This window comes from Crinia signifera, chromosome 3 (assembly GCF_055691185.1).
Source record: "Crinia signifera chromosome 3, ASM5569118v1, whole genome shotgun sequence".
NCBI classification, from domain to species: Eukaryota; Metazoa; Chordata; class Amphibia; order Anura; family Myobatrachidae; genus Crinia; species Crinia signifera.
Genome location: NC_139219.1, coordinates 222,803,341 through 222,824,443, shown reverse-complemented (window position 1 = coordinate 222,824,443; position 21,103 = coordinate 222,803,341).

Here is a 21,103-nt window from a genome sequence, read left to right as displayed (position 1 = left end):
TACCATACAGGAAAGTGTGAATGAGAGGTTTCTGGAGGGAAGGCAGGGTTGTCCCATAGAGGAGTGATAGGGGATGGGAAGGAGGATAGTTTATATTTGGTAGAGAGGTTATGCCACATTTTTGCTGAAATTTAAGTGAGGAGAAGACATTATTCATAGAGGGTTTGTTAGACTTATCAAAGACCCAGATAGAGGCCAGAGAGTGGACTTTCAAAAGATGATATTCCAGATCTAGCCAGGCTATAGATCCGGAAGGTGCAAAAAAGGCTACTATTTGGCTTAGATGACACGTTAAATAATAGATTTTGACATCTGGGAGACCTCTGCCCCCTCTAGATCTAGGGAGTTTAAGAATGCTAGAAGTTAGTTTTATCATTCTAAACGAACTTCAAGGATAAAGTTTTTAAGTCCCTGAGTGTTTTATCAGATACATGGATAGGCAATAGGAAAGGATGGGTGTACAGCGCTAGGTTTAATCTGAAAAAAATATACACTACCACATGTGAATATTCCTATAACATTTATTAATGTAAAAAATATAATTCAATGAGAGCTCTCATAATAATTCATGAACAATAAAAGTGTATATTAAAAACAGTAGATATAATAGAACAGAGGCTCTCTGATGTAAATAGGATCCACAATATATTGTACCAGCACGTTATATTTACCAGAGGGAGACAGAGGGAAATTGGAATGTCTCCTTAATGGTGTAGCTGCATATATTATGTCCTGATCCGGATGAATGCCCAGTGAGTCCAGGTAATCAAAGCAGGTTTGTTAAGGCAGTCCTTTTGGTATAAGCATACCTGGCATGGCACTGCTGATAGCTGCTGAAGTGTAGAAGTCCTGGGAACAATGGTGGAACCGGTCCGGAATAAAGTGCAGGGTATGGTGCAGTCCTGGTATTTGTGCAAAGGCAATTAGGTGCAGTGGAGAGATATTGGATGCTGCTCAACGCGTTTCGAAGCTAGCTCGTGTCTTCATCAGGAGCTTGGGTCTGCAGGTGAGGCAGATGTAACATGTGCAGAGAGAATTAGATTTTGGTGGGGTTTTACTTCAAAGTGAGATCTATATTGCAGTGTAAAAATAAAGCAGTCAGAATTTTCCCTGCACAGAAACAAAATAACTCACCCAAATCTAATTCTCTCTGCGCATGTTACATCTGCCCCACCTGCATTGCACATGGTTTTGTCCATTTGAGAAATAACTTCCATTTTTTGTGAGTGAACCAGAATAATCCCCTTTGTGTATTATTGTCATTGTGCTCTGACTGGTGTGCTGGCACCAAAGGGTTACTGTGACCAGGGGCTATTGGCCTGTTACCATGACTGGGTAGTTGCTACCAGTATCAGGTCTTTCCAACTCCCTCCCTCCTCTCTTCTCCCCCCTCTTCCCCTCTGTACCTGCTGGTAACTTTAGTCGGCGGCTGGGCGGTGGGACCCTGCCAGGGCCGGTGCTAGGGGGTTCGGCGCCCTCCTGCAAACTATAAATTTGCGCCCACCCAAGCTTTACAAAGGGACAGTGCACATGGAAAGAAAAAATGTGTGATCTCACAAGGAAGGGGAATGGCCACACAATAGTACTCCTACTCCAAATTACACCACACAGTAGCACAATATTATTCACCTTACACAGCTGTAACTAGCCATTTTGGTGCCATGAGTTAAAAAACAGGGAGAGTTCGCGCCGTAGGCGCGTGCAAAAATGTAGGAGCGTGGCTTCATGGGGAAGGGGCATGGTCACATAAAAATACCAATTACATCGTAATCCCCATAACACATTATGCTTCACACCTCAATGCCCATTACACATTATACCACACACAGTAATGCAAATGATACATTATGCCACACATCATGATGCCCCTTACACAATATGCAGCACACCATAATGCCCATTACACATTATGCCACACACCATAATTCCCCTTACAAAACATGCCATGCACATAATGCCCATATGACATTGACACACATTATGCTACACATAATGCCCCAAGCACTCCTGCATATGCCCACATTTGTAGCATTGCTTATTCATAATGCCCACACCAGTTGCCAAAAGTAGTTGCTCTGCTTATACATAGTGCTCACACCAGTTGCCGACATTAGTAGCACTGTGTAACCATATGCCCACACCAGTTACCGACAGCAGTAGCACTGCCTATACACCTTGCCGACAGCAGTAGCGCTGCCTATACACGTCCCCACACCAGTTGCCGACATTAGTAGCGCTGCCTATACACATACTCACACCAGTTGCCGACATTAGTAGCGCTGCGTAACCATATGCCAACACCAGTTGCCGACATTAGTAGCACTGCCTATACAAATATGCCCACACCAGTTGCCAACAGAAGAAGCACTGCCTATACATGTGCCCACACCAGTTGCTGACATTAGTAGCGCTGCCTATACATAACGCCCACACCAGTTGCAGACACTAGTAGCGCTGCCTATACATGTGTCCACACCAGTTGCCGACAGTAGTAGCGATGCCTATACATAACGCCCACACAAGTTGCCGACACTAGTAGCACTGCTTATACACATGCTCACACCAGTTGACGACAGTAGAATCACTGCCTATACACGTGCTCACACCAGTTGCCGACATTAGTAGTGCTGCCTATACACATGCTCACACCAGTTGCCGACATTAGTAGTGCTGCCTATACAAGTGCCCACACCAGTTGCTGACATTAGTAGCACTACCTATACACATGCCCACATCAGTTGCCGACATAGTACACTCACACTTTGATATCCTGGCAGCTCATCCTCTCCTGTGTCCACTGTCTTCAGTCTTGCTCCCTCATAGCTCCGCCCCTTCTGCTCCATGTAGCCCCGCCCCCTCCGCCCCTGTGGCGCCGCCTGTGTAGCCCCGCTCCTTTTCATCCGTACTGCTGACCAGGCAGTGACCTGATGTTTAGGAGCCTGGAGGGAGCTCTGTGCCTCCAGTGCTGCTGCGTGCCCTGCAGTGTGACAGGTGCAGCAGCAGCCGGCAGCCACAGAAACAGCAGGGGATGCACAGCAGGGACAGTGCCTCTCCTGCCCGGCGCCTACCTGCTTTGCGTCCTCTGCTGAGTGGGTAGCCCTGGACCCTGCCCCTCTATGCTTCAGCTAGATGGGCAGGGTTAGGGGGGTTGCAGGAAGCGGCAGCAACCGATGGGGAGCTCCGTCCGAACGGGGCATGCAAGCGTCTCATACGTGCCCGCTTGCTTCTGACAGCTGGTGGGGCCTGGCGGTTGGTGTGGGTTGGTGATTCTATCACAAGCCCCCGCAAGCATGAGGCCGGCTCCATCTGTAAGTACACCTTCACCCCTCCTGTGGACATATGTGTGACAAGCACTACTACTTTGGCCTTATGTGTGGCAATACTACTGTGGGTGTTATCTTTAAGGGGCACTGGTACTGTGGGCATTATATGTAAGGGGCACTACTGCTACTGTGGCCATTATATGCAAGGGGCACTACTACTGTGGGCATTTAGTATATAAGTTCACCGGAATGGGCATTGTGTAAGGGGCACTACTGTGTAGCATCACATGAGTAAGGGGCACTACTCTGATGTAACATAAATAAAGTACATTTAGGAGCCTTTGGAATGCACTGTCATTTTATTCTGTGTGGGATGGAGGATGCAAATTTATTGTTTGCACAGTGCGCTGAACACCCTAGCACCCTAGTGTGCCCCAACTACTTCAATTGCAATGTTATGAAATTACATTCACATATATTTTCCATACCACTAATTTTAAATTTCCACTTATATCAATTTATATATTTATAGGTATTAACTCCAAAACTAATAAATTACTTGATCAGAATATTTCTGAATATAGAAAATGGGGAATGTTTATGCTATCAGATTAGTATAGTTTCATTGCTATGTTAAACTAAGCTGCCAGAGCTTTTGACCAGTAGGGATTGTTGTTGCAGTATTGCAGGCATTACTGTAAAGATAAACAGGCTGCTGATTGTGTTGGGCTGTTTCAAATTGCTCACTTTGACATGTAAAGCGCTTAAAATCGCATTAACATAAAGTGAAATATTAACAAAACAGCTGTTTCTCCCCTGTCAGACAGTCATCTCTGTTGCAGAACTGCCAACAGCTAAAATCCAAAAGCTGGTAAGCAGAAATGTTCAAATCATCCAGAAAATCCTGCAGGGTCTACAACAAAAGGGAGTAAATCTGAAAGAGCAATACTCTGGGATCATTGACAAGTGACAGCATAGGTCCATAAACTGCAGGGCGAATAGGAATGTTTATATACAGTATGAAGAGGTTTATGCCAGTTTGCATATTGTAAAATATGCATATTGGCCCTGGGTGTGCTCTGAAAAGTAACTGTATATGCATATGCTACCTATGCTGTGGCCTACCCCAGCCCCATTCTGTTCAGAGAGTCACAAGCTTGGTGAGTGCTGCATATAGGGAGAGTGGGACACTACTACAGTTGGGTACTACTACTGTGTGGCTAAACATGCAAGGGGCACTACAGTGGCGTAACTACATTTTGGGCGCCCCCCCGCCGTTAAAGGGAGGGCGCCCAGCCACTCACCCGCCCCTCCGCCCGCCGCCCGCCGCCCGCCGCACCAACCCCCGCAGTCTAGATTCAGATCCGATATATAAGTGGGTACCTGGGGGAGCGGCAGGCGAGGACTGCAGGCGGCGCAGATGGAGACCGGGGGCCAGTGTTGCCAACTCTGAAACGTAAAACAAGCAACTGATGACCAAAAAACAAGCCCAAAAGAAGCCCAATCTAATCCTAAAAAGCCCCAAAACAAGCCCAACTTACATTTGACTATAGATAGGTAGATATTTTACGTATTATTTATACAATCTACATGTAATGTCTTTACAATGATATTTTAAACAGCCCAAAACTGGCTTTTAAAGAATACTATAACACTTCCTGCTTCGCCTCATTGATGAGGCGAAGCAGGAAGGGACATCGACAAGATGTATTAACATCTTGTCTGCCGAAGCGGGCGAACACAAACTTGCGCGCTGACTCCTTCCCCATGGCCAGCTGTACTGGGCATGCGTGAGATCTCGCTACTCACGTGAGATCCCAGCGCAGCCTGAAGCCAGCAGCAAGGACAGTGATGTCGCTGTTTTGTGTATAGGGCTTCATCACCCTGCAGCTGCTGAAGCGGATAGTGGCAGGGGGCAGAACAGTCAGCTCTGCGGACCGTTCATACATTTACCTTACATAGCGGCCTGTGCACACCAGCTCCTTCTTACATGGGGGAGAAGCGGTATCAGTGCACATAACATGCAATAATACCCACTTCTTCCCCATAGCGCGCCTTCATACATCTGCCCCAATATGAGATATTTTACTTTAATTTTTTTCTCTAAAGAAAAATCTCAAGTGAACATTGTCCTTTGTACACACTGAGAAATATTTACCATACATGGTGCGACAGGCGATGTGCGTTTTGTACTAGATCGCATGCGTTTTGAATGTGCTGCAATGCAATCTAGTGAGCACATACTTTTTGTGCTGTGCGATGTGAGCGGGATAAATTGTACCATGTGTGGACATCTTAAGAAAAGATAGAACAATCTTAATACAAGCATCATTGCTAAAATCAGATTAGTCCTACTGAATACACACAAGCAGCAACATAGATAATGGGAGTCATTACCATTTCTATAGCCTAGTTCTCACCTGTGTTTGTCCCTTATCTCTGTGCTGAATAACTGAATTACAGAGAAGCCCAAAATAAAACAAGCCCAAAACAAGCGACTAAAAAAAATTATAAGACCAAAAACAAGCAACAAGCAACCATCAAAAAAAATAAGCAACTCACGAAAAAAACAAGCCCAAATCCGCTTGTTTCAAGCTGACTTGGCAACTATGCCGGGGGCGCTGCGAGAGAATAGGAAGAAATCCTATTCAAAAGACCGAGCGGCCGCTGATTGGCTGAGCTCTCAGCCAATCAGCGGCCGCCCGGTCTTTTGAATAAGATTTCTTTATATTCTCCCGCCGCGCCCCCGGTCTCCATCTGCGCCGCCTGCCGCTCCCCCAGGTAGCCGTCAATGCAGGTGAGGGGGACGCTGCGAGGCGGCTGGGGGACACAGAGGCGGCAATTACTTACAGCTGAGCCGGGCAGGGGGAGCCGGGAGTTGTCACTGTCAGTACGGAAGGAAAAAAAAAAAGCCCATACAATGAATCGTCAGCCTGTGATTGGCTGAGCGCTCTCTCAGCCAGTCAGCAATTGGCTGAGAGAGCGCTCAGCAGCCAATCACAGGCTGCCCATTCATTGTATGGGCTTTTTTTTTCCTCTTCAGTACAGACAGCTCCCGGCTCCCCCTGCCCGGCTCAGCTGTAAGTAATTGCCGCAGCTGTGTCCCCCGCAACGTCCGTCCCCCCAGCCGCCTCGCAGCGTCCCCCCCACCTGCACAGGTAAAGACTGGGGATGGTGCGGCAGGCGGCGGGGTGTAACGTAACTATAGCACTGCAGCCCCCGGCGCCCGCACATGCATAGCGCCCCCCCGCGGTTGCGGGGGCTGCGGTGCTATAGTTACACCCCTGGGGCACTACTATTCTTTGACCCTACTACTGTGTGGTTAAACATGTAAGGGACACTTCTACTATGTGGCTAAATATGTAAGGGGTACTTCTACTGTATGGGTAAATGTATAACAGGCAATATTACTGTGTGGTTAAATGTATAGCGATCACTTAGACTATGTGGTTAAGCATGTAATGGGCACTTCTGCTATGTGGCTAAATGTGTAAGGAGTACTTATTTATGGCCAAATATGTAAAGGTCATTAACCCCTTCACTGGCAATCCCGAAAATGTTCCTTGCTATGCCTTTATGCCCAGGCTGGCAAGCCCGGAAAATTATCAGGATTGCCAGTGATTATCACTGAACTCAGGCTCCCTCCCCTCCGCAGCACCCCGGCTCACCCCGCCCCCCGGCTGTTACATTACAGCCTGCGCCGCCGGCTTATGACAAGCCAGATGGCAGCATGTTGGGGCAGGGAGCAGGGCCGGGCAGCGGCTGATTGACAGTTCAGCATCGCTGCCCGGACCCAGGGGAGACAGTGGTGTTTTTTTTTAGGCAGCGCTCCCCATAAAAAACTCACCCAGTGGGGAGGGCTCCCTAAACACCACTGAAGGGGTTAATACTGTGTGTCTAAATCTGTAAAGGACAATACTATTGTGTGTTTAAATGTATAATTTTGTTTGGCTAAACAAGTAAAGGTCACTACTATTGTGGATAAACATGTAAGTGCTTCTACTGTCCTAATGTATATATATATATATATATATATATATATATATATATATATGCTAATGTGTAGAGGGCAATACTTCTGTGTAGCATTACATGTATAAAGGACACTACTATATGATGTAATGTGAATAAGGGACACTTTTGCTTGGTATTATTTTAATTTGGGTACTATGGGGTGGCAGCACTCCATCCTCATGAGGCCATGCCCCTTTTCAAAGGCATACGCTATCCCTATTTGCAATAGGGGGGCACCAATGCTCTGTTGGCATAGGGCACCAAATTATCTACTTATGGTTCTGTGCTGGTCCGCCTGAACATGTCACAAACCGGTAATCACTACATTGCATTGTTTCATGACCATATGCAGCCCTACAGTACATGGCCTTCTTGAACCCCCACAAATTCTTGAATATTCCAGCAGGATAATGCACTGTGACATCGGTCTAATTTGTCCAGAAATGGTTTGAAGCGCATTCTGTAGAGTTCCAAAAAGTGGGCTCCACCTGACATGAATGTAATTGATGCCTAGTAAAGTATAATTTCCTTCTGCAGGTACCCACACTTGGATTTCTACTGGAGGACTGGCCCACAATGGAACCTATAGGTACGTATAGTGTAATTGATTGTAGTATGTATTCAAGTTTTATTACTCTGGTGTCTGTGTGTTTTATTTAACTATTTGTTAGGTTGTAGAACTAAAAACACTAGCAGGCCCTTTAATTTCCCGCATGCTGGGACTTGTGGTTCTCCAAGTCCCTGCATGAGGTGCAGGCTTGCTAGGACTTGCAGTTCCACAACATAGTAAAATAGTTTTCAATCTAATTCTAAATCATCAGCCTGGTGCACCGGGGACAGCCCCAGGATTCAGCCTGGGATAGGGTTATACTGGAGGGGAGCTTTATTGGGGGGTCCCCACTCACCCAGGGTTCCAGTATGGGCTGACCAGTCAGGGGATAATACTTTGGCCGAGGGAACTTGTATAAAAAGTTTGCGGGGCACCCCTATTCATTTTGTCCACCGTATTTTGGAAACCAGGACTGACCTTTGAGACTGGGGCTGGTTTTAGAACCGAGAGGGAAGCTCACCTTGTTTGACCACTGAATTTCTAAAACCAGGATCGGCTTCTTGATTTATTTAATCATTTATTTACATTGAGAAGCCTGCAGGGATCTCACTGATCCCTGCAGGCTTCCCTCAATAGGAATTGAAAATATGATCTTTGCCATTTCTAATTGCTATTGATTCTTATTAGAGATGAGCGGGTCCGGATCTCCGGGATCCGACAGATCCGAATATGGTGATCCAAATCAGGATCCGAGCCGGCTTGGGAGTTCCCACCTGAATTCTGGACTGAAAACGAGGCAAAACGTCATCATCGCGCTGTCGGATTCTCGCGGGATCTGGATTCTATATAAGACGCACGCGCGCCCCACCATCTTCACTCCATTATAGGAGAGGGAGGAGGGTGGTTGGGATCTGTGCTCCGTGCTCCGTGCTGTGATTTATTTAGTGATTGACTTTTTATTTTGTTGTAAACTAGGTGCTGCAGTGCTCACACGCAGGGGCTGCAGTGCTGCTGACTGCACACTCAGTGTACAGGGGCTGCAGTGTCCATAATACAAGGAGCTGTGTCCAGTGTGTCAGGGGCTGTGTCCAGTGTACAGGGGCTGTGTACAGGGGCTGTGTCCAGTGTACTGGGGATGTGTCCAGTGTACAGGGGCTGTGACCTGTGTAAAGGGGCTGTGTCCACTGTCCAGGAGCTGTGTCCACTGTCCAGGGGCTGTGTCCAGGGGCTTTGTCCAGGGGCTGTGTCCAGTGTCCAGGGGCTGTGTCCATTGTCCAGGGGCTGTGTCCATTGTCCAGGGGCTGTGTCCATTGTCAAGGGACTATGTCCAGGGTGACGGGCTGTATTCAGTATCCAGTGTAACGGGCTGTGTCCAGTGTGACAGAATATATCTAGTCTCCAGTGTGACGGACTATATCCAGTGTCCAGTGTGACGGACTATATCCAGTGTCCAGTGTGACGGACTATATCCAGTGTCCAGTGTGACGGACTATATGAAGTGATCAAAATTGACTAGAAATGATTGGAAATTAATGTTGTTGAGCTTAATAATACTTTAGGGACAAAAACAGGCCCAACATTTTGCAATTTTTAGCATTTTTCCCAAAAAAATCCAGATCCAAAACCAAAAACAAAACCAGCAAGGATGGTTTTGCCAAAACCAATCCAGATCCAAAACACAAATGGAGATCCAGATCCAAAACCAAAACCTGAAAAAGTGCCCCCCGCTCATCTCTAATTCCAATAGGAATCATTAGCAAATTTGTCAGTAACATTGAAATGAATGCAGCCTCACGGCTGTATTCTGATGTTGGTGTATGCATTTGTATTTTTTATAAATCCTAAAAAATATGAATGGTAAAATCTTACGTTCGTAAATTTGCAGATGCATGAAATACATAAGTATTTCACATCGAATGGGTACGAATATGACCATTCATACTCATTCTATCTTAGTAAATTTCCCACTTAGACTTGATTAGGCCATATAAAGTGCTGTTTAAGTTATTTTATTCATACATAAGGAGAGTTGTGTATGCACTATGCAGTTCTATTGTTTATTCACACCCAATAACGAACACATATTTCATTATGAAAACAAATGTTTTAAAACATAGGAAAATGGGTGAAGTCGTGCATATGTTTGCACACAATTGTGTTTGTTAATGAACATAAATTCATGCCTTCAATCTAAGGTACATTTCAATCAAATGTTGAATGTTCATTTTTGACTATTATTAAAAATCAAAGGTACAATGTAATAATCTGTGAACTGCTGTGTGAGTTTGCCCATATTATTAAAGCGGCAATCATTTACATGGCAAAACCACACAAAGGGCCTGATTCTGGTTGGCTCGCTAAGCAGTGTGGTATGTTACTGCTTAGCGAGACATGTAGCGCCGGGAGTGTGAATGCACTGGGCCAATGTCCAGAACAGCCTACACCTTGCAGGCTAGTACATTTCACCTTAAGTCAGTGGTTCCCAAACTTTTTTTTAACTCATTGCCAAGTAAAGTATCAGAATTTTCTTCATGGCACCTTAGGACCAAAGTTTCTTATTGAGAAATTTTGGAAAAAAATAATATCCTTATGTTCAGCTATGTGACAGGATTCACTTATGTTTTTCCACATATGTTATGATTGGCAGCCACCTGAAATTATTTTGCCTGTTACATTGACCATAAATAATTTTAATTGGTCCTGCACAACCAACCCAGGGCACCGCTGCAAGGGGCCCAAGGCACCCTGGGGTGGCACGGCACACAGTTTGGGAACCACTGCCTTAAGTATAAACAGACACAATTCCAGTTGAAATTCTTATGATACATGACGAAAACTTTAGTTTCGAACTACAGGCACTACAGGCTTAAAATACATTCTATAAATACTGTAGGATAGGCTAAAAGAAGCAAAAATAGACTGGGCGCTTGTGAAGGAAGAGGTTAAGAATAGAATAAAAATTAGAAGTGAGCAAGAAGGGTAAAAGGTAAAAGAATAAAATAAATTAAAAAATAATAAAAAACAAAAAGACAAACACTGGTGTTTGTCTTTTTGTTTTTATTATTTTTTATTTTTTTATTTATTTTACTCATTTACCTTTTACCCTTCTTGCTCACTTTTAATTTTTATTCTATTCTTAACCTCTTCCTTCACAAGTGCCCTGTCTATTTTTGCTTCTTTTAGCTTATCCTACAGTACCATTAACTCTACGACCTTGGTCAGCTCCAGCATTAGCGCAAGCACCTTTTTTTTACGATTTATCCTAAAAAAAAACCTCTTTCACATTCTCTAAATAAGTGAGGTCATACCACTTGTCCCTGGGACCTAAGAGCAAAAACATATTTTATGGAATACATATTTCTAACAAGTATTTATAAGGCTCTCTGACAAATGAAAAGGTCTGGTTAATTTAAACACTTAAAAATATGTATTCCTTAGGGCACTGATATGGAGCTAATCAGTGGGTAGTGTAATGTTAATGTTAATGTATTCCTACATAAATTCTACAATAGGCTAACAAATACCTCCGGGCAGGACATCACAACATTACCAAACACACTTCATTACATTACATTATATTGCAGGCTCTTTCTTCCCAGTCAGACTTCTCCTACATGTGGATAGATCAGTGAGCTAAGACTGTACAGAGTTCACTTCTTGACTTAACGGAATGGAAGCATGTGAAGTAAAATACTGAATTTATAACCTTGTTATTTTATTAAATTACCTCTCATAAAACCTGCTGCAAGCAGAGGCGGATTTAGACCTCATGGGGCCCTAGGCAAGATACCGGTTTGGGGCCCTACTCCCTCAAACAGTCGACAACACTATATTTTTGCTGCTGATTTCATCCGGCATCGATAGAGTATCTAGGAGCATGCACAGTCTACCGATAAATTCTGAGCAGTGTCAATTGTGTGTACAAATCTGAATCAGTCTCTAGGTCTTTTGGAAGTAGGCCTAATACCTGTACCATATTTATAGTAAACTGACTGGCCACATACAGTGGAGGAAACCGTGTTGAGTGTCCAAATCCTTTTTATCCTATCAAAGAACATCAAAGGCACTTTGGGAGTAGAGGCAGGTCCATGTGGTGTCATTGTAAACTTGATATCTTGATGGCCAAGATATCTCTATGGGGCCCTAGGCAGGCACCTAGGTTGCCCTGTGAAAATTCCACCTCTGGCTGTAAACTGTGTAGGAACATAAATTCCAAAAACTGCATCACTAAGTAACTGTATGCTCAGTGATTTTAAAGCTATTCCTAGTGGAATGTTAAGTTATTTATTTTATTTATTTATTTACAGTTTCCTGCTTAGCGCAGCATCTTCTGTTGCACTTTACAATTGGAGTAATTAAACCAACTGGGTAGAAACAAACCGACATAGAGGTAGGAGGCCCCTGCTTGCAAGCTTACAATCTATAGTGATAATAGGAGGGATGCATATGGATAGAATTCCATAGCATGGCAATCCCACCAGATTACAAGACAGTCCTGATAGGATGCAATTAGATATGAATGCTACTGGAGGTTATGTAATATGATAGCTCCTGAATATGATAGGCTTGCCTGAAGAGGTGAGTTTTCAGGGAACGCTTGAAAGTTTGGAGACTAGAGGAGAGTCTTAATGTGCGTGGAAGGGCATTCCATAGGGCGGGTAATGCCCAACAAAAATCCTGCAAGTGTAAGTGGGAGCGAGTAATGAGTGTGGATGAGAGACGCAGATCTTGTGCAGAGCGGAGAGGTCGGGTTATGTTCCTAAAACTGACCTATTCACAAGAATCAGTTGCATTTTTACCTTTTCCACAGTCACTTCACACAAGCCCTCCTTGTTTTATTTATGTAGGGTCCATTTATTGAGAAAGCAATCTATGTGAACACATACTGTAAGATAAGAATATATGATTTGGAGGCTAGTGGGGTGTACCAAATGAGTGACCTAAGCTAGACTAAATACAAATGTTTGAAATAATACCAGATTGGCCTAATTCTAGTTTATATTACATAATGTGGCAGGGACAGCATATTTCCACATGAGGGTAAAGTGGAAGATCTAGTTCCATTTTTAGAGCAGCAGCAGGAAAATTAGATCACGTCCAGGTTTCCTAAATTGATGTGATCAAGTTTTGGGTGATTAGCAGCATCTGTGGCTTCCTCTTATATGTGTGTCCAGGGCAGGAGGTCCGTATGCTAAAAAGCAGTTGGGTGATAGGCCAGTAATGTAATATTCCGTTATTGGAGTGTACCATAAAATATGCTATATCATAAAATATAATAAAAAGAGGATTTCTTTCATTGCGGTTTCTTTCTCCAAAAAGGACCAGCACCAAGCAGATTTAAAAAAAAAAATCTCAATCTTTATTGGCTTATAAAATATGGTATATCATAAAATAAAATAAAAAGAGGAGTGAAACAAAAAACCGTGGGAGTGACAAAGGCGTCAAGACAACTCACCACAGATAGCTCCACTGTGGAGTGGAGATTCCTTCCTCTCAAGTACAGTAACTGGTTTTTACTTGAGAGGAAGGAATCTCCACTAATACAGTGGAACTACAGTATCTGTGGTGAGTTGTCTTGGTGCCCTTGTCACTCCCCAGTTTTTGTTTTACTGCTAATTTCATCTGTGGAGAAGTACCTCCTCTTTTTATTATATGTTATGATATACCATATTTTGTGAGCCAATAAAGATTGAGATTTTTTTAAAAAAAATCTGCTTGGTGCTGGTCCATTTTGGAGAAGGAAGCCGCGATGGGAGGATACGCTGTGTAAAAGAAGTAAGAACACGTGAGCATACCTTTAAAGATACCTTTATATGTTTTCATGCATATTATGAATGTAGGACAATTGTAAGCATTTGCTTCTAAATACGGCACAAAGGGTGATCCCGTAAAGTTTAGCATTACAAGGATCCCATAAACGAGTATTCCCTGGAAAAGACATTTAGAGACTTTAGAGAGGTTGATATCAAGATATCGGGACAGGCGCTGTGATATGAGTGTGCTTTTGTAAAAGCAGCTGTTATGAGAAAAATGGGGTAGTCACTCCCAATGGTTGACAAGCAAATACTAGAAAGAAAGGTTAACTGCGCTGGATGTATTTACAAAAGGTGCAATAATAAAATAGCTAATTTAATAGAACATATATTATGACATAAGACAAAAAACAATACACATAAAATACAGGAAATAAAATGGATAATTAAAAAGTCAGAAATTAATTATATTCGGTACATTGACCTGAATAAATGGATAGTCCCCCTTTTTTTGACTGCCAGTTACTGGGGAAGTCCATCCAAATGAATGTGGACGTATGCGTGGATTTTCCAGTGATTTGCGGAATGAAAACTTCTCCCATTTCTTTGTTAATGGAACCGGGTCCTTAGGAGGTGGCTTTCCTCCAGAGAATTTTTTGTGCTGCGGTGAGTGGAAGAAGGATGGTGCCTCTATTGCAGTATTATTGCTGAGGGTGGTCGCTGGATTTAAATGGGTGGTGAATACCTCAGTATTGCGGGTGCTGTATCCAAGTGAAATTTTTGGTAAAGGTGCAATCACCAACGCGTTTCACTGCTAAATGCGGCTTTTTCAAGGATGACTTGCTCTGTGTATAGTCAGGGTTTAAATACCCTCTTAATGAGGGTGATGTCATACACCGGTAAGGTCATTAATTCATACAGTATGTATTGGTGGTTTGTGCTGCGCTCTGCCCCTAATTTTAATTTTAAGTGAGTGGTGTCTTAAGGTGATGGAATTAGTTTCTGAACCCAATATAGCTAAACAACAGGTACCGTATATTAACTGATCTGACTATATAATCAATAACATCATAGTATTTATGGTTAAAATAAATACAGAGATACAATATATATACATATATATATTTGTATATATATATATATATATACCGGTGTGTGTATATATATATATATATATATATATATATATATATATATATATATATATATATATATATATATATATAATTGATGTAAGGATCGTATAGCTTGCCGAATTTGATGGGGTACTTTATGTGCTGGGCATAATGCGGCGTCCCGCAAAATGCTTGATTTTGAATATGGTAGTGACAGCTTTTGGGGGGATTGCTGGTGACAAGTTTGGGATATATCAGGGAGATGTGGCTGGGTGATGGTTCCATCCGGGCCTCAGATTCCCTATGCTTACAGTGCAGCCGACGCCGGGATGATTAAGCCGGGTACAGCTAGCGCCTGCCTCTCACAAGTTGCCTGACGTCTGTTCGGAGGCGAGCGGGACCCCAGCTGGACCGCTGATTGTCCCTCACCACACCTTCCACTGCTACCGGACCCTACCTAACTCACCTTCCTCTCCCTGTGTCCTCCTCACTCGGTCTCAGCGGGCCCCGTCTTCTCCTCCTCCAATTGTCCAACTGCTCCTTTCCCTGCAGTTCTTCCCAGTCACGTGACCTGACACGATTGTCCCAAATTCTCCAGGACTTATGTGGGTTACTGCGATTGTGTAGGTACTGGTTGGTAATGTACTTGTAGTGCCCAACGCGTTTCAGCTCTTAGCCTTCTTCTAGGGAGTCATACAGCATCGTATATACATTTCAAAACAATATACATATAGCATGTTATAAAAAGTAGGAGACAGACTTACTTGTGGGCATAACATATACATGTATTTGTAGTTTGTAAATACCTTAATTTATGGTTCAAAATAGAGATGTGCAGGTTCTGATTTACTCTGATTTCAAAGCAGGATCTTATTGGCTATCCCAAATCACATGACAGTTGTTGACAGTTGATAGCCAATAAGATCCTGCTTTGAAATCAGAATAAATCAGAGTAAATCAGAGCCTGCACATCTCTAGTTCAAAAGAATCCCCAATGTTTTGTGTTCCCAGATGTCCAGCCAGTGCAGGATATCCGGGCGGTGGAACGTAGACACCTGACGTGCACTTCCTGTTTGCACGGCAGCGTCACCGTCCCACCACTCCGGATAGCCCGAACTAGACTTCCAGTGCATTGGACCGCAGATGGGGTTGTTGATATGTGGACAACACAGAAGTTGTGTGTGGTCCCATTCTATTGCGTACCCATGCACTAAATTGTGTTGCGTTCCGTTGAATTTGGACACTATTATATCTTACATTGTTGCTATGGGAGATAATTATAGGTGTTCTTGTGCCAGACAATTTCGTTTCTATGTCCATAAAAAAATATATAAATAAACAAACAAATCATTTATAGAGTATTGTGTGCAGTACTGCATCAGGAATCCTTCAAAGACGGGTAATTAGGTTTCTACATAGATATAAATATAGGGGTCCACTTAGGCGGCACTCACGGCAATAAATCAGGCTGAAAGCAACGTAGATTCCAACGTTTCGAAAAACCTTTAATTTTTCGTCATCAGGGTACAAAGACATAACATACAGTTTCACCTTATAAACCCTCTAATACCCGTGCCCCGCCTCTTACCTGCTGCAGCCGTGACCGGAAGTGCACGCCTCCTCCCCACTGCGTCACACAATCAGGTGCACGTTGCCAGGCAATCAAATAACAACAAAAGAAAAACTAATATATAAAACACATACATAACGCTCCAAGTTACTGATAGCTAGATTAACATCGGTGACCATCGCGGCAATACAAGAACAATATGAATAAATATGCATGATCAAAATGTTACATAAGGGCATAATAATACACATAATAGCAACAACATTAAAGTGGAAGCAATGAACAAGCGGCCAAACATCGATGTTTATTTTAAAAAATTATCATAAACAATCACCATGATAATATTGTCATCATAAATGGAAATTGAATGATAAAGAAACACTAAAAAAGTTCAACTTCTATAGTCGACATGTGTGTCGACAAATATCAAAACAGTCGAAATGGTCAAGATAATGCGATAAGTACAATACTACATATATTACAGAAAAGCTCCTAGACCTCTCTGCTCATTAAGTCCCACTGGGGCAAGTGTACCCAATCTCTGGATCCAATTCGCCTCACATTGCAATAAGAGTCTAGAGCGGTCTCCTCCTCGCCTCAATGGCGCAACATGATCAATGATCACATAGCGCATAGAAGCTAACGTGTGTCTGTGCTCGAGAAAATGTCGGGCAACAGGCTGCTCGCTCGAGCCAGTCTCCAGGGCAGCCCGAATGGCCGCCCTGTGTCCTGCCATCCTCTCCCGAAGCGTGCAGTCCGTCTTCCCGACATACCCACGACCACAAGGACACAAAATCAAATATACAATGTACTTAGTCTGGCACGAGACTCTATGTCGAATCATAATTTTTTTTCCACTCGAAGGATGCAAAAAATGTGGACCTGTCATTAATGATCGACATGTGATACAGTTGACACACTTATAACATCCCAGCTTAGGGTTCAGAAAACAAGGAGTAGTTTTTTCTCCCAGTCCTGTCACATCTGTCTTAACTACCCAGCTACGAATATTTTTACCCCTACTGTAGCAGGGCATGATGTCGACATTATTCAATGCAAGCTGAGGGTCAGTTTTTACAATAGGCCAGTGTTTTTTAGTAATCGCATTAATTTTACCACTATGTGTGTTAAATAAATTTACCCATGGGAATTTATTGTCACTAGATTTTTTATTAGACCTTTTTAATAAATCAGCCCTAGGTATAGCAAGGGCTTTCTCACGAGCTTGTAGAAGAGGACCCTTTAAATAACCTCTCTGTAGAAAATTCTGTAACATACGGTCAATGTGAATAGTAGCTTGTGTTATATCACTGCAGATACGTTTAGCCCTAATAAACTGGGAATAGGGCAACCCATACTTAAGAGATTTAGGGTGAAAGCTCCCAGCATGTAGGATAGTGTTCCTATCAGTTGGTTTACAATAAAGGGTGGTCTCTATACCCTTGTCACTTAGTGACACCTGTACATCCAAAAAATTAACGGTATGTGGATCAATACAATAAGTAAATTTTATGGGGCTCAGTGAGTTATTGTGTGCTTCAACGACCTGTACAAAGGACTCCCTAGACCCAGACCAAATGATAAACACGTCATCGATATAACGAGCATAAAATTCGATGTTAACATTAATCGATGGTTGGTCCAAAAATATTTCCTGCTCAGCCACAAACATATAAGCGTTGGCGTACGATGGGGCCACGCTGGACCCCATCGCACACCCCGCTAACTGGAGATAATAATCACCATCGAACATAAAGAAATTTTTAGTAAGTATCAATTCAAGTAAATCGGTGACTAGGTCAACAGAAGGTCCCACGTACAGGTCATTATCAGCAACGAGATCCCTGACTGCCCTTATACCATCACAGTTAGGGATAATGGTGTATAATGAAGAGACATCAACACTACAAAGATAACAGTTGGGGTGCGTACCAGACATCAAGTGGGAGATGGAAAAAGCGCAGGTCGAGGCGCGGCGGGCAGAACAGGAGGTCCTGCTCGCAGAGGGCGCCCCCCGAAATCGAGCAACAGATGGTAGTCAATCTATCTACTTATGATCTTTCTCCCCTTGAATTAAAAGTACTCAGTCGTGGACTTTCCTATGTGCCCACTGTTAGGTTCAATCGTATGAAATGGGACATTGAAAAATTCAGTTTGAACCGTAAATTAAAATTGCATGAATACTATAGGGGTGCTAATCAAGTTGAACCTGTACCTACAGTATCTTTCATCCCTACAGGTGTGCGTAAGCTGTTGCCTAAATCCCGGTTTGAGCCTTTATCTAATAATGCCTCATTAAAAACTTTTATGCGCATGGTTGATACTGATGTGGAGGAGATTATTAAACGTGAGGAGTCACGTGATATTGGTCAGCAGGTCAATAATCTGTCTAGTGGCGAGACATCGGCTTTAAAAAGTTTGTCTGAAAATTCCAGTATTATCATCCGCCCCGCTGATAAAGGTGGGGCGGTGGTAATACAGGATTTGGACAAATATAAACTTGAGATTGACAATCAATTGTCGGATACTAGTGTGTACGCTAAACTGAGTGGTAACCCTACTGGTGCATTTTCCAGATTGTTGAAAACTACATTAGATCGATATGTGGTTGCTGGGGAGATTACACGGACACTTGCTGATGCGTTGGTCCCTAAAAATCCCATTATTCCTTTAATATACACATTACCCAAAATACACAAGAGGATGGTTGATCCCCCTGGGCGCCCCATCATCGCGGCGCGGGGGTCGCTTTTTCAGCCATCCTCTGTGTATTTGGATTCTTTACTTCAACCTTGCATTGTGGGACATCCTAGATATATTTTAGACACCACTGCTTTCTTAACCCGTCTAGAGGCTTGTAAAACATCATTGCCTCCCAACTGTTATCTTTGTAGTGTTGATGTCTCTTCATTATACACCATTATCCCTAACTGTGATGGTATAAGGGCAGTCAGGGATCTCGTTGCTGATAATGACCTGTACGTGGGACCTTCTGTTGACCTAGTCACCGATTTACTTGAATTGATACTTACTAAAAATTTCTTTATGTTCGATGGTGATTATTATCTCCAGTTAGCGGGGTGTGCGATGGGGTCCAGCGTGGCCCCATCGTACGCCAACGCTTATATGTTTGTGGCTGAGCAGGAAATATTTTTGGACCAACCATCGATTAATGTTAACATCGAATTTTATGCTCGTTATATCGATGACGTGTTTATCATTTGGTCTGGGTCTAGGGAGTCCTTTGTACAGGTCGTTGAAGCACACAATAACTCACTGAGCCCCATAAAATTTACTTATTGTATTGATCCACATACCGTTAATTTTTTGGATGTACAGGTGTCACTAAGTGACAAGGGTATAGAGACCACCCTTTATTGTAAACCAACTGATAGGAACACTATCCTACATGCTGGGAGCTTTCACCCTAAATCTCTTAAGTATGGGTTGCCCTATTCCCAGTTTATTAGGGCTAAACGTATCTGCAGTGATATAACACAAGCTACTATTCACATTGACCGTATGTTACAGAATTTTCTACAGAGAGGTTATTTAAAGGGTCCTCTTCTACAAGCTCGTGAGAAAGCCCTTGCTATACCTAGGGCTGATTTATTAAAAAGGTCTAATAAAAAATCTAGTGACAATAAATTCCCATGGGTAAATTTATTTAACACACATAGTGGTAAAATTAATGCGATTACTAAAAAACACTGGCCTATTGTAAAAACTGACCCTCAGCTTGCATTGAATAATGTCGACATCATGCCCTGCTACAGTAGGGGTAAAAATATTCGTAGCTGGGTAGTTAAGACAGATGTGACAGGACTGGGAGAAAAAACTACTCCTTGTTTTCTGAACCCTAAGCTGGGATGTTATAAGTGTGTCAACTGTATCACATGTCGATCATTAATGACAGGTCCACATTTTTTGCATCCTTCGAGTGGAAAAAAATTTATGATTCGACATAGAGTCTCGTGCCAGACTAAGTACATTGTATATTTGATTTTGTGTCCTTGTGGTCGTGGGTATGTCGGGAAGACGGACTGCACGCTTCGGGAGAGGATGGCAGGACACAGGGCGGCCATTCGGGCTGCCCTGGAGACTGGCTCGAGCGAGCAGCCTGTTGCCCGACATTTTCTCGAGCACAGACACACGTTAGCTTCTATGCGCTATGTGATCATTGATCATGTTGCGCCATTGAGGCGAGGAGGAGACCGCTCTAGACTCTTATTGCAATGTGAGGCGAATTGGATCCAGAGATTGGGTACACTTGCCCCAGTGGGACTTAATGAGCAGAGAGGTCTAGGAGCTTTTCTGTAATATATGTAGTATTGTACTTATCGCATTATCTTGACCATTTCGACTGTTTTGATATTTGTCGACACACATGTCGACTATAGAAGTTGAACTTTTTTAGTGTTTCTTTATCATTCAATTTCCATTTATGATGACAATATTATCATGGTGATTGTTTATGATAATTTTTTAAAATAAACATCGATGTTTGGCCGCTTGTTCATTGCTTCCACTTTAATGTTGTTGCTATTATGTGTATTATTATGCCCTTATGTAACATTTTGATCATGCATATTTATTCATATTGTTCTTGTATTGCCGCGATGGTCACCGATGTTAATCTAGCTATCAGTAACTTGGAGCGTTATGTATGTGTTTTATATATTAGTTTTTCTTTTGTTGTTATTTGATTGCCTGGCAACGTGCACCTGATTGTGTGACGCAGTGGGGAGGAGGCGTGCACTTCCGGTCACGGCTGCAGCAGGTAAGAGGCGGGGCACGGGTATTAGAGGGTTTATAAGGTGAAACTGTATGTTATGTCT